The sequence below is a fragment of the Podarcis raffonei genome, chromosome 2 (genome assembly GCF_027172205.1).
Source record: "Podarcis raffonei isolate rPodRaf1 chromosome 2, rPodRaf1.pri, whole genome shotgun sequence".
NCBI classification, from domain to species: Eukaryota; Metazoa; Chordata; class Lepidosauria; order Squamata; family Lacertidae; genus Podarcis; species Podarcis raffonei.
In genome coordinates, this window is record NC_070603.1 from 11,178,048 (window position 1) to 11,191,053 (window position 13,006).

At 45.5% G+C, this 13,006-nt stretch overlaps 1 non-coding gene across 1 annotated transcript; it reads right to left on the minus strand.

Annotated features, from left to right (window-relative positions):
• Positions 1 to 7,181: 7,181 nt before the first annotated feature.
• TRNAV-AAC (transfer RNA valine (anticodon AAC)) lies at positions 7,182 to 7,254 on the minus strand. Its single transcript has one exon. It is a non-coding gene; the product is annotated as a tRNA-Val (tRNA).
• Positions 7,255 to 13,006: the final 5,752 nt, after the last annotated feature.

The window sequence follows — 13,006 nt, forward strand, 5'->3', positions numbered from 1 at the left end:
CTGTTTCTCCCATCGTAGCTGAGATCTGTGGTCACCATATTATATATTATATATTATATATTATATATTATATATTATATATTATATATTATATATTATATATTATATATTATAATTTGGCCCATGGTCTTCAGCTTTTTGAGAACCCATCTTTAAGGTAAAGGTAAAGGGACCCCTGACCATTAGGTCCAGTCGTGGCCAACTCTGGGGTTGCGGCGCTCATCTCGCTTTACTGGCCAAGGGAGCCAGTGTACAGATTCCGGGTCATGTGGCCAGCATGACAAAGCCGCTTCTGGCGAACCAGAGCAGCGCACGGAAACGCCGTTTACCTTCCCGCCAGAGCGGTACCTATTTATCTACTTGCACTTTGACGTGCTTTCGAACTGCTAGGTTGGCAGAAGCTGGGACCGAGCAACGGGAGCTCACCCTGTCACGGGGATTCGAACTGCGACCTTCTGATCGACAAGTCCTAGGCTCTGTGGTTTAACCCACAGCACCACCTGCGTCCCTAAAGAACCCATCTTTAACCTCAACATATTTAACCTTTCCCTCTGAGGCTCTGCTGCTTCTTCATTTGCAGCCTAACAAGGGGTCTTTGCTACTGTTAAGGAAAATTCTGGGTTGAGAGACTATCCAACAGCCCAGCTCTTCAGGGTACAAGTCGCCCGTGGGTCCACGCGGTCAGTAAAATAAGGAAGTTCCAGCCAAGTAATTTGGAGCAAAACAGCAGTCAGTAGACTTAGATTCTTTATTGTCACGCAACAGGTTCAAACAGCAGCGAGTGAACCCAGAGCATGGGGTGACATTGACTTTTAAAACTTTCCCACCATATCCCAGAATACAGTTTGCACAGCATCACCAGTACATCATTGCTACATCACTAAAGGGGAGCGTTACACAAGATTAGCATGGACAGATATGTCAGGGCAACACCCAAGTATAAGATTAGCATAGGCAAACATGTCTTAAGTACCCACACACCCAAAGTATGTCTGGAGCCTGAGGCAAGTCTGGTGATGAGATTTGGCTTCCCTTGGCTAACTCTGAGTCAGCAATTGTCACCTCTGGGCATTTCCTGGGGTAGGAGGTGTGTATATATGTCTTCACACTTGGTGAGGTGGCAGGGAAAAAGAGTCCTTTTTCCAAGGGCAAAATAGCAAAGGAGTTGATTTTATATGATTTTTGAAGCTAGGTATCTTCCCTGAGCTGTCAAGTTGAAAGGAAAAATTCAGGTATAATATTTGTAACATTAAACAACTTTAAAGATGTGCCCCCCCATAATATACCGTATTTTTCAGTCTATAAGACGTACCAGACCACAAGACGCACCTACTTTTTGGAGGAAAACAAGAAAAAAATATTCTGAATCTCAGAAGCCAGAACAGCAAGAGGGATCACTGCGCAGTGAAAGCAGCAATCCCTCTTGCTGTTCTGGCTTCTGGGATAGCTGCGCAGCCTGCATTCGCTCCATAAGACGCACACACATTTCCCCTTACTTTTTAGGAGGGAAAAAGTGAGTCTTATAGAGCAAAAAATACAGTATATAAAACGCTGCCCTATAACATTGGTCTCTGCAGACAGCTTCCAACATAGAAATGGCATATATGATAATCTAAAATAAAAACTTCCAGCGTAGTAAAGTATAAAAGCAGATAAGCATTGATTCCAGAACTTGAAAAACAGATTGATTGATTGATTGATTGATTGATTGATTGGTGTGTGTGTGTGTGCGTTTTTTATAAAAAAAAGGACTGGGAATGTCAAAACCTAGAGGAAACTCTCCATGTTAGGGCAGGTGCATATTCCTAGCCCCAAGCCATTCAAGGCTTTAAAGATTTTTTAAAAAGCTGTACTTTGAATTAAATCTGGAATGGAGGCTTCCGGTTTTTTCCAGCTTCCGTTGTGGGTGTGCTTCGCGGGTTCTCCATGTTCAGCAGCTGACAGAGGAAATTTTGGGGGGCAACGCGGAGGCTACGCGACCCCCAAAAAGGCTCCGGGGGGTGACACCCAGAACTGACAAGGTCCAGCAGCGTTTAAAAAAGGAACTCTCTGAAGTTTGCGTCCCATCTAGGAGGCGAGGCGACGGAGGGAACCTAGACCCGAGCAATCCTCATCAGCAAGCCTCAAAACCCCAAACGGTAAGAGCAGTGGCATAATTTCCAACTTCCTCAATCCCCTTAACTAAGGACTAAGCAAATACGGAGAGATTAAGGAGAAGAGGGTCTGCTGGATTTATATGAAGAAAGTGAACTGCCTAGTGCTTTAAAGAGACCCTGACAGATCAGTGCATAAGGAGCAAAGATCGGGAGACTATATTTTAAATACATCGGAAATCCTTCTCATTATACTTGGGCATCCTGATCAAATTTGCAGATGACACCAAACTGGGAGGGGTGGCTAACACCCCAGAGGACAGGATCACACTTCAAAACGACCTTGACAGATTAGAGAACTGGGCAAAAACAAACAAGATGACCTTTAACAGGGAGAAATGTAAAGTATTGCACTTGGGCAAAAAAAATGAGAGACACAAATACAAGATGGGTGACACCTGGCTTGAGAGCAGTACATGTGAAAAGGATCTAGGAGTCTTGGTTGACCACAAACTTGACATGAGCCAACGGTGTGACGCGGCAGCTAAAAAAGCCAATGCAATTCTGGGCTGCATCAATAGGAGTATAGCATCTAGATCAAGGGAAGTAATAGTGCCACTGTATTCTGCTCTGGTCAGACCTCACCTGGAGTACTGTGTCCAGTTCTGGGCACCACAGTTCAAGAAGGACACTGACAAACTGGAACGTGTCCAGAGGAGGGCAACCAAAATGGTCAAAGGCCTGGAAACGATGCCTTATGAGGAACGGCTAAGGGAGCTGGGCATGTTTAGCCTGGAGAAGAGGAGGTTAAGGGGTGATATGATAGCCATGTTCAAATATATAAAAGGATGTCACATAGAGGAGGGAGAAAGGTTGTTTTCTGCTGCTCCAGAGAAACGGACACGGAGCAATGGATCCAAACTACAAGAAAGAAGATTCCACCTAAACATTAGGAAGAACTTCCTGACAGTAAGAGCTGTTCGACAGTGGAATTTGCTGTCAAGGAGTGTGGTGGAGTCTCCTTCTTTGGAGGTCTTTAAGCAGAGGCTTGACAACCATATGTCAGGAGTGCTCTGATGGTGTTTCCTGCTTGGCAGGGGGTTGGACTCGATGGCCCTTGTGGTCTCTTCCAACTCTATGATTCTATGATTCTACTTAAATAACAACGTCGTGTGGGCCAACTCTGTAACTGGCGAGTAAGCAGAAGAGTCTCAGCCGTGGAAGAATAGCATTGCCTAGTAATATAGCACTATAGTGAGTACTGGGCAGAAAACCCTGTTTTGATTCTACTTTCTGGTTGATGGTGCGAAGAAATTGCCTCACCCATGCTAATGGACCTTGGTGTGGAACCAATCCAATTAGAGGTGTGGGGGTGGATGTGTGAGCAGGGGCGTCTTACCCATAGAGGCTAGTGGCGCCAGGGCGCCAAGTTCTGGAGGGCGCCAGGGAAGAGGTGGAAGCTGGATGTGGCACCTCCTGGCATCAGCTCGCCGCTCTTACCCACCTCCTCCATGCAGCTGTACCCAGAGCCTCTGTCTGCCATGGCCACCATGGCACGAAGTGGCCAGCTGAGCCGGGAGGTGCCACGTCCAGCCTCCTCATCTTCTTCGCCGGAGGAACCACACTCCAGCCACTGCCCGCCTCCTCCAGCCCTGCCGGAAACACAGTCCTCCCTAAAAAGCTCTGGGAAACTGTGCATCCATATAAAATAAAGAAATAAAATGTGAAAGCCTGGCTTTGAACACCTGTGCGGTTTGTCCTTTCCCTCTCCCCTTGTTTAAAGTAGATAAAAATGATTTACACACAAAAAAAGCAAAAGTGTGGCTTTGAACGTATGGGGGGAACGCTTGCAGAAATCTCCAAAAGCCAGGATTGCCAGTGCTCAGGAATTGTGCTTCTTTGCCCAGCAGCTTCTCCCACCCACCGCCACACAAAAAAAAAACACCTAGTAAAAGTGGAATCTAATGAACAAACGAACACAAATCAGATTCTGTCCATCACTTTCCTGTGTGACCAAGAAAGAGAAGAGTGAAAAGGTGGGACTGTGCAGATCCAAGCACACTTCGCTCCTAGTGGCCAAGTTCGTAGGGAACAGGTGGTGGGTAAGTTATATACCGTATTTTTCGCTCTATAAGACGCACCAGACCACAAAACGCACCTAGTTTTTGGAGGAGGAAAACAAGAAAAAATATATTCTGAATTTCAAAAGCCAGAACAGCAACAGGGATCGCTGTGCAGTGAAAGCAGCAATCCCTTTTGCTGTTCTGCCTTCTGTGATAGCTGCGCAGCCTGCATTCGCTCCATAAGACGCACACAGATTTCCCCTTACTTTTTAGGAGGGAAAAAGTGAGTCTTGTAGAGCAAAAAATACGGTATGTAAGGACAATGTTGAGGTGGGGAATCAATTTGCCTTTACTCCTGACAGTGACAGAGGACGGCGCTCACTGACACGGATTTTCACAGCATTTTGCATGCCTGTACACACGCATGTGGGTGGCGTTGTGGGTTAAACCACAGAGCCTTGGGCTTGCCAATCGAAGGTCAGTGGTTCGAATCCCTGTGACGGGGTGAGCTCCCGTTGCTCGGTCCCTGCTCCTGCAAACCTAGCAGTTTGAAACCACAAAGTGCAAGTAGATAAAGAGATACCACTCCGGTGGGAAGGTAAACGGCGTTTCCGTGCGCTGCTCTGGTTCGCCAGAAGCAGCTTAGTCATGCTGGCCACATGACCTGGAAGCTGTACGCCGGCTCCCTCTGCCAATAAAGCGAGATGAGTGCTGAAACCCCAGAGTCGTCCGCGACTGGACCTAATGGTCAGGGGTCCCTTTACCTTTACACACGCATGCGCAATCTTTGCCATGCATAAGACATTCTCCCATTACAAAGGGGCATTTTGCTAGAAAGGAGATCAATGCTAGAGGAGTTGTATGTTTTTTAGCTCTAGTTTCAAAGCATCTTGCAGATATGATCTCTGTAATCCTTACGACAGAACCGGGCAGTAGGGTAGTACGGTTATCCCACCTGCTACAGATGTGGGATCGAGGCTGCATGTGAGAAAGCGCTTTTCCTAAACCCAATGGTTTGAAGGCAACATGATGAGGCAACCATCTTGCTGAAGTCAAGCAGGTCTTGCTGTGATCATTAACTGGTTGGGAAATGACTTGCAAACCCCATGCCTTCAGCTCTGCAGAAGAAAAGTTGGCTATAAGGTGAGAAGAAGAGACTTCCTGCCTGGACCAGAACTATGGAAGCTAAGAGAGGGCTTACACTGGCCTGGAGCAGCTTTGAAGGATGCTGCACACAGCCCCTTTATCAGTAGTGCTTAAATGCTCAGCTCAATGCACTAATAAAGTCTATTGCCACTTTTAGTTCCTGGAAGGAGAATTGGGAGCAGGAGGGGTTCTCTGAGCTTTTCCTCTAGTGCCACCTGGTGTCCAAAGTGGTACTCTGCAATGCAGACAACACTTCAGTAGCCATGCTTCTCTGGTCAAGCTTCTTATTATGCAAAGAATGGGATGCACCCAACCTTTACGATGCAAAACCAAATATACAATGGTTCATTATGCAAAGGAGGAGCCTGGTGCATTTCCTCCAGCACTGAGCTTTCTGTCCTGAAAAATTCTGGAAATTGCACAAGGATGTAAGATTGGGAGAAAGGGGAAAATGCAGTGTAAGAATTTTCTAACATCTCCCCTCCAAAAATAATAATTAAGGGCTCTTTAATAATAATATAAAAAAATCTCCAGAAATGTATTACCTAGATTAAAAATAGATTAAAAAATTATCTAAAACAGACTATAAAGAAAATTTGAGCAGAATCTACAGATAATAAGTGTCACAAGTAAGCCAGCTTGTCTTGTGTGTTTGGGTCAGATCCCCATTTTATTTTAAGTATTCACATACAGATTACCACCAAGTTCTCGGGGTGAATTATGACGAGAGCAAAAGCCAATAAGAACACATACAATAAAACAGAATCAGTAGTGAAACATATAGTGAAATCAATATAAAAAGGGGCACAGAAAGTAAATTATAGCTGGAACACATTAAAATTGCTGGGGAAATTAAAAAAAAGGTATTTTTACCTGCTACTTAAATGACATAAAAAAATACATTTCAGTCAAGCCTCACTGGGGAGGGTATTTCATTGCCAAGGAGCCACCACTGAAAAGACACCGCACCAAATATTTAAAGCGCTCTTCTGCCACTTCAACAGTCATAGAGAATCCGGGGGAGTGTAGTTTGTGAATGTGCTGGGAATTGTAGCTCTGTGGGGTGAGCACCCTTAACAAAAGGCACTTCCTAGGATTACTTGGGGGAAGCCATGACTGTTGAAGTGGTATTGGAGTGCTTTAAATGTATAGTTTTATTTAGCTCTATTGTGTGATTTAACTTTTTTTAAAAAAAAGGTAGTCTAAAAAGTGCTTTTGTGCTAATTGTAAGGTTAGCAAAATAAAGAAACAACGTACAGGTCGCTGTTAAGCAACGAACTGTAAAGGCAACATGTTTTTCTAAAAAAAAAAGAGTTCTGCATGAAAACACTCCCTTGCTTAATTGTGAATGTGTGTGTGTGTTACACACATAGTAAAATATCTATCAATTAAATAGACAACACCCCCAAACCTTAAACGATTGAAACAGGCAGCAGCAGAACTTAAAATCTGATAGCAGTGGATTTGAAACCTAGAAGGTACCCTAAAAAGCAGTGTTAAACAAAAAGACATTTGCTAAAAAGCAGGATGGGAGGGACGACGCTGATCTCATTGCTTTTCTTCAGCTTAAAGACAGTCCAAAGGACCATAGCTTCAGTAACTTCATACTGTAGTAGTAGAAGAAGAAGAGTTTGGATTTGATATCCCGCTTTATCACCACCCAAAGGAGTCTCAAAGCGGCTAACAATCTCCTTTCCCTTCCTCCCCCACAACAAACACTCTGTGAGGTGAGTGGGGCTGAGAGACTTCAGAGAAGTGTGACTGGCCCAAGGTCACCTAGCAGCTGGATGTGGAGGAGCGGGGAAGCAAACCTGGTTTACCAGATTACGAGTCTATCGCTCTTAACCACTACACCACACTGGCTCTCAAAATTTCATGTTGTTTCTGCCCGGTTTCAAACCGGGGACCTTTTGCGTGTTAGGCAAACGTGATAACCACTACACTACAGAAACTTAGTTCAGGGATAGCAGCCATGTGGAGCCCTCCACTTCTTGTTGTTGTTGTTGTTTAGTTGTGTCCGACTCTTCGTGACCCCCTGGACCAGAGCACGCCAGGCACTCCTGTCTTCCACTGCCTCCTGCAGTTTGGTCAAACTCATGCTGGTAGCTTCGAGAACACTGTCCCACCATCTCGTCCTCTGTCGTCCCCTTCTGCTTGTGCCCTCCATCTTTCCCAACATCAGGGTCTTTTCCAGGGAGACTTCTCTTCTCATGAGGCGGCCTCTGCTAGCACACTTGAAATGGAAGGGAGGACCACGCCTTAGTTCAGATTGAGGGTATTCTGCTTTGCTTGCAGAAGGTACAGATTCAACCCATGACCGTTCAAACTACAAAACAATCCTGTCCCTGGTGGTGTGAAAGACTCTCTACCACAGGTCGGCAAATGTTTTCAGCAGGGGGGCGGTCTGCTGTCCCTCAGACCTTGTGGGGGGCCAGACTATATTTTTTGGGGGAGGGGAATGAATGAATTCCTATGCCCCACAAATAACCCAGAGATGCATTTTAAATAAAAGGACACATTCTACTCATGTAAAAGCACACTGATTCCCGGACCGTCCACGGGCCAGGTTTAGAAGGCGATTGGGCCAGATCTGGCCCCTGGGCCTTAGTTTGCCTACCCATACTCTTTACCTTAGAGTCACAGTTGTCAATTAGAGTGGACAATACAGACAGCTTCCTGTGTTCCTTAAAAAAAATGTTGTGCCTGTTCTATTTCTTCCTTTGGTGGAGGCTGGTCCACAGGCAAATGGGGCACTGCCCCGCCAACCTCAGCCAGCCCCCATCTGCTTGCTTTCCAGCTCCTCAGTTTGGTCCTCCTCTTCTGTCTCAGCATTACCCTTGCAGAATTCAGCAGGGAGGATGCGGGGAAAACTAGAATTTGTGGGCTTTGCCTGACATTGGCTCTGGTTGCCCCTACATTTTGGACTCCACGCCTTCTGCTCCATCAGTCAGAATGGGCCCCAGCCACAGACCTGCCTGGACCTTGAAATGACCTTTGGATGTCCTCCTCCAGGTTCCTCTGCCCATTGGAATATGGAAGGTGGCTCCTAAAAAGAAGGGCCTTTTCAGTAGTGGCACCCTGGTTATGCAATACCTTCCCCAGAGAGGCTTGCTTGGTGCTCATGCTATAGTCTTTTTAGGCACCAGGTGAAGATCTTGCTCTTCCTTTTAATCACAAGTCACCTAGTGCCTCGGATATTTTTTTTGCACCAAGGCTCCTCTGCTGGGGATTATGCTGCTTTTGTAAACTGATTAAATTATTCTAGCCTCTGCTTTTTATGCCAATTCCGGTTGCATGCATCCTTTTGCAGCTGCTGAGATTTATTTTGCTTCGGTTTATTGCGAATTGGTTTATTTTATTGTGAATGGTATTTTGTATTTTATGGCTTATGCAGACCACCCAGTATGCGCTATGCAAATAGGGCAGTATACTAATGTATATTGCCTGTTTGTATACTTGGCTGGACAGTACACAAATGTAATCAGACTTATCAATCAATAAAAGCACTAGGTGGCAATCCATAAAAGTGACAGATCTTTCTTTGCTCCCGAACTGCTTTGCTTACATTGTCCTCAGCTTCTCGTATCGAGCATCGCATGTTATCGCCGACATTGAGGGTGATGTTGAAAGGTTGCAGTGATGGGTACCAGAATGAAGCATTTGGATTAGATCTGCTGTCCTCTGTGCACATTCACTACTGAAGTTATTCTCAAGGAAATGGGCATACAACTCCTAGAGTGTCCCTCCCGCTGCTCCTACACCTCAGAGCCCCACCATGTTTGTGTCGGAATCTGGGGGGTCATAAGGCCAGCTGGCTGAGCCCCAGCTGGAGCGCTTCCCTTCAGCCATGCCACTGTGGAGATTAATCGACCTCTGCTCCAACGTGATCAGTGACTCAAGCTTGCAGACTTGAGCACACTTTACTCAGCAGTGTAAATGCACAACAGAAGAGGCTTGAGGCTGTAGTTACATACTAAAACTACGGATTTATTATACATAAACCAGGACAAAAAAACATGTCGCCTCTCCTTGCTGTCTTTTTGGAAAGAGACCCAAAACAAAAGCAATACAGTGGTACCTCGGGTTACATACGCTTCAGGTTACATACGCTTCAGGTTACAGACTCCACTAACCCAGAAATAGTGCTTTAGGTTAAGAACTTTGCTTCAGGATGAGAACAGAAATCGTGCTCCGGCGGCGCGGCAGCAGCAGGAGACCCCATTAGCTAAAGTGGTGCTTCAGGTTAAGAACAGTTTCAGGTTAAGAACAGACCACGAGAACGAATTAAGTTCTTAACCCGAGGTACCACTGTACACAGAGTGGAAGTTCCACTCACAGGGCCCAGCAATCTGTGCTGGAATGTAAACAGACACGTGACACGCAACAATCCCATGTCTGCAACGAAAGGTGGAATGGAATCCCAACAGTTTGTGGAGACTGGGGCCCCTCTGGCTCTGGGGGTGGATCCTGCTGCTCTGGTTCCTGTGCATTGATCCCCTTGTCACCCTCCATCACCTCGTGAGTATTTCCTACACCAACGTCTCCTTCCACATCTCCAGCTTGTATCTCAGTCCCGGCTACACACCTTGCCAGGACCCTCTTCCTCTTTTCCATTGTCCTGCCACTTCAGGACACAGATGCTCTCAGGTTCAGCCCCTGGGAAAAACCCCTGCTTGAAACCCAGAGAGTTGCTGTCTGTCAGTGTTGACAATATTGACCTAGATGGGCCAATGGCTTGGCTTGGTCTGAGGCAGCTTGCGATTTTTGTAGGTGGTCTAAAGACAATGCCGTCTTTGCATTTATGCACACGGTGGCTGCGACAATTTTATTAATAAAAGTTACCGAGAGCTTTAACATCAATGTAACAAGTAAATTAAAAGCGCTGCCATTTAAAGTGTCTCAAATGGCTTGAAAGCCCGGCGTATTTTACACCATTCAGTTACACTGTACAACAGCAGAATCACACACACACACACACACACACGTAGATATAATGCGATGAAAAAGCGAAGTAGGAAACGTAATTGGGATATAACAAACTCTTTTACTATCGGTAATATTTTATATCCTTGGTATTTATATGCTTTTAATCTACACCATAGATGCCTGGGATTTATGGCGACTTTATAGTACACAGAAACTTTATGAATTTACCGTGCATATTTATTAATTGTCAGATATTAATCAAGTTGACATGGCTTTGTCAACAGATTGGGCTTGCTGCTCTCCAAGTGGCCACCAGGTGGCACTTGTGCCTGGAGGAAACCAGGGGATTCCTGCGGATATGCGCATGAGGCCATGCTAAAACCGGCTGTTTACCCACAGCCATTGTGAAGCTGCTAGTCAAGCAAGGCTCCTCGCTAGTCCTGCAGGCCGTTTCTGCAATACAAGAAGGAACAAAAGTCACCCATTCTCAAGATTAGACCCTGAGCTTAAGATATTTCTAATAAATACTGTATTCATCCTCTCTGGGCTGTGTCGATTTGACACCCCACAACCCCTGCAAAGCTATAGTGTTTTCATGTGACAGTGTTGAGACCTCTGTCTGGTGTCTACCGGGTGCCAGCAGAGGGAGACAGGCAGAGGCCTTGCATGCATTCAGTCCCCTGGCACCTCCAGTTATAAAAGGTCCAGTCAGGAAGGGTTGCTTTCAGCTCTCAGGCCTTACGTTGCTCCCTTCTGTAGTAAAGGTTAGTTTCCTGTGTGCAAAACTGTGTGAGCTACATGCCAGAGAGCATAGCTGTCAACTTACAGGTTTGAAAATAAGGGACCAGCAGCCTCGAAAATAAGGGATCAGCAGCCAAAATAAGGGTTTTTGCTTAACTTGTACAGAAATTCGGCACTGATGGAGACATGCTGCGACTGACTCTGTTTTGCAGGGGGTTGGACTAGATGATCCTAAGGGTCCAAAGAAGAGTGGCAGACAAAACTGATGAACGACGTCGAGATGGCAAAGCTTTACAGGCAGAATTAGAAACCAGGAAGAGGACCTCTTTAATAAAGAATGGGGGAAGTTTATAATTTAGTTGAAAAGCTATTGTAAAAAGTTACATACATTGGTAGGATTGACAGAAAACTTGTAGTAAAAATTTGAACTATGGATGGGCAAATGATTTATAAAAATAGAGTTATGAAAGGGATGCAGAGGGGGAAATCACTACATTAAGATGCTGCACTGGTTGGAGGGGATGCTAAGCAGCATGTCGGGGCTGCCGTCGTCCTGGCGCGAGGAGTTCCATCAGCCCTTCCCCGCCCGAGAGAGAGGGAGGGAGGGAGAGAGACTCTCACCCATGCTGCCCGCGAGCCTGGCATGAGGCGGTTGCGGCGCCGTGGCGGCTGCGGAAGCGCCGCCCTTCTGAGTCCCTCCCCATCCCCTCCTGTTCCTCCTCCTCCTCCGGCTTCCCCTTGATAGTGATGGTGAGCTATGGCAAATTCAATATATTATTTCATAACGTTTTTTTAAAAAGCATTTTCACAATGTTTTTTATATGTGCCTAGATCCAACCTTTGTGTCTCCTTTCTCCCATGCAAACCCACCAGCTGAGTTGCACCCCAAAGCTTTTAACCTGTGGAAGGCGATTAATAAACAACAACTACTAACTTAGTCTGGATTCAAGTCAATCAATTCAGCTGCTTGGAGTTGTCAAATTTACCAGGTGATCGTGGGCTACTTTGGAGAACTCTCAGGGTTACAGCAGTAATGGCTCCCAGTCACACCCTCACCCCAATGAATGCCTTGCTTCATTCACTGGTAGGGCAACCATGACTTCACACAACCCCTCTGATCCCGGTGCAACGAGCTATTTTTATCCAAGGCAACAAGATAGTTTGAGCCACTCCTGCTCTGAGTTATTGCTGAAATTGGCCCTAGAAGGCTGGCTTATAGAGCTGAAATTTATGTAGTAGAGAGAGGGATTCTGAAGTTTTGAGTTTGTTATGTGGGAAATGTGACTCAGATTTACTTTCCATTATATTTAACTTTTTATTAATTTGAATATAATTAAAGAAACACATCCCCAAGGCTGGAAAACATATAGCCCAAAGGTACATATACAACCGAGTCCACAGTATAAATCAGCAACGAGCCAGCCAGCTGCAGAGGCAACAAATCAAACTCCAAATCATTGTAATACTTTCTTGAGCTCCGATTCTTAAACTTTCCTGATAACATTAAGCACATACTTCTCTCAAGATTAGGGAACCAAAGGGATGTCTATCTCAAATTCTTTCCCCCTTGCAGCCGCAAAGCAGAATTAGAGCAGTTATGTCTTTCTCCTAACAGTTTTGAAGTTAGACTTTGCATTACGTAGATTGCCAAAAACATGGATTGCAAACCTCAGTTTTAAATTTTAATTTTAAATTCAGTATTCAGCGAAATAGTTGCGCTAGCGAGAGCCAACACACAGGACCTCCTTCTTTCCCCACTTTTCCCCTTCAACCAGCTGGGGTGGGGAAAACCCCCCCAGAATAGGGCTGCCATGCGTCCAGGAAATTGTGTGTTTCTGGCGTTTTCATCAAAAAAGCTCAACAACTTTCTGTGGTTTGGGGGGTTAGGCTGAATGACTGTGTCGGGTCCAGGGTCACCCTATGAACTTCGTGGTCAAGTGAGGATTTGAACCCTAGTCTTAAAAAGCAAAGACATCACCTTGCCAACAAAGGTCCGAATAGTTAAAGCTATGGTTTTCTCAGTAGTGATGTATAGAA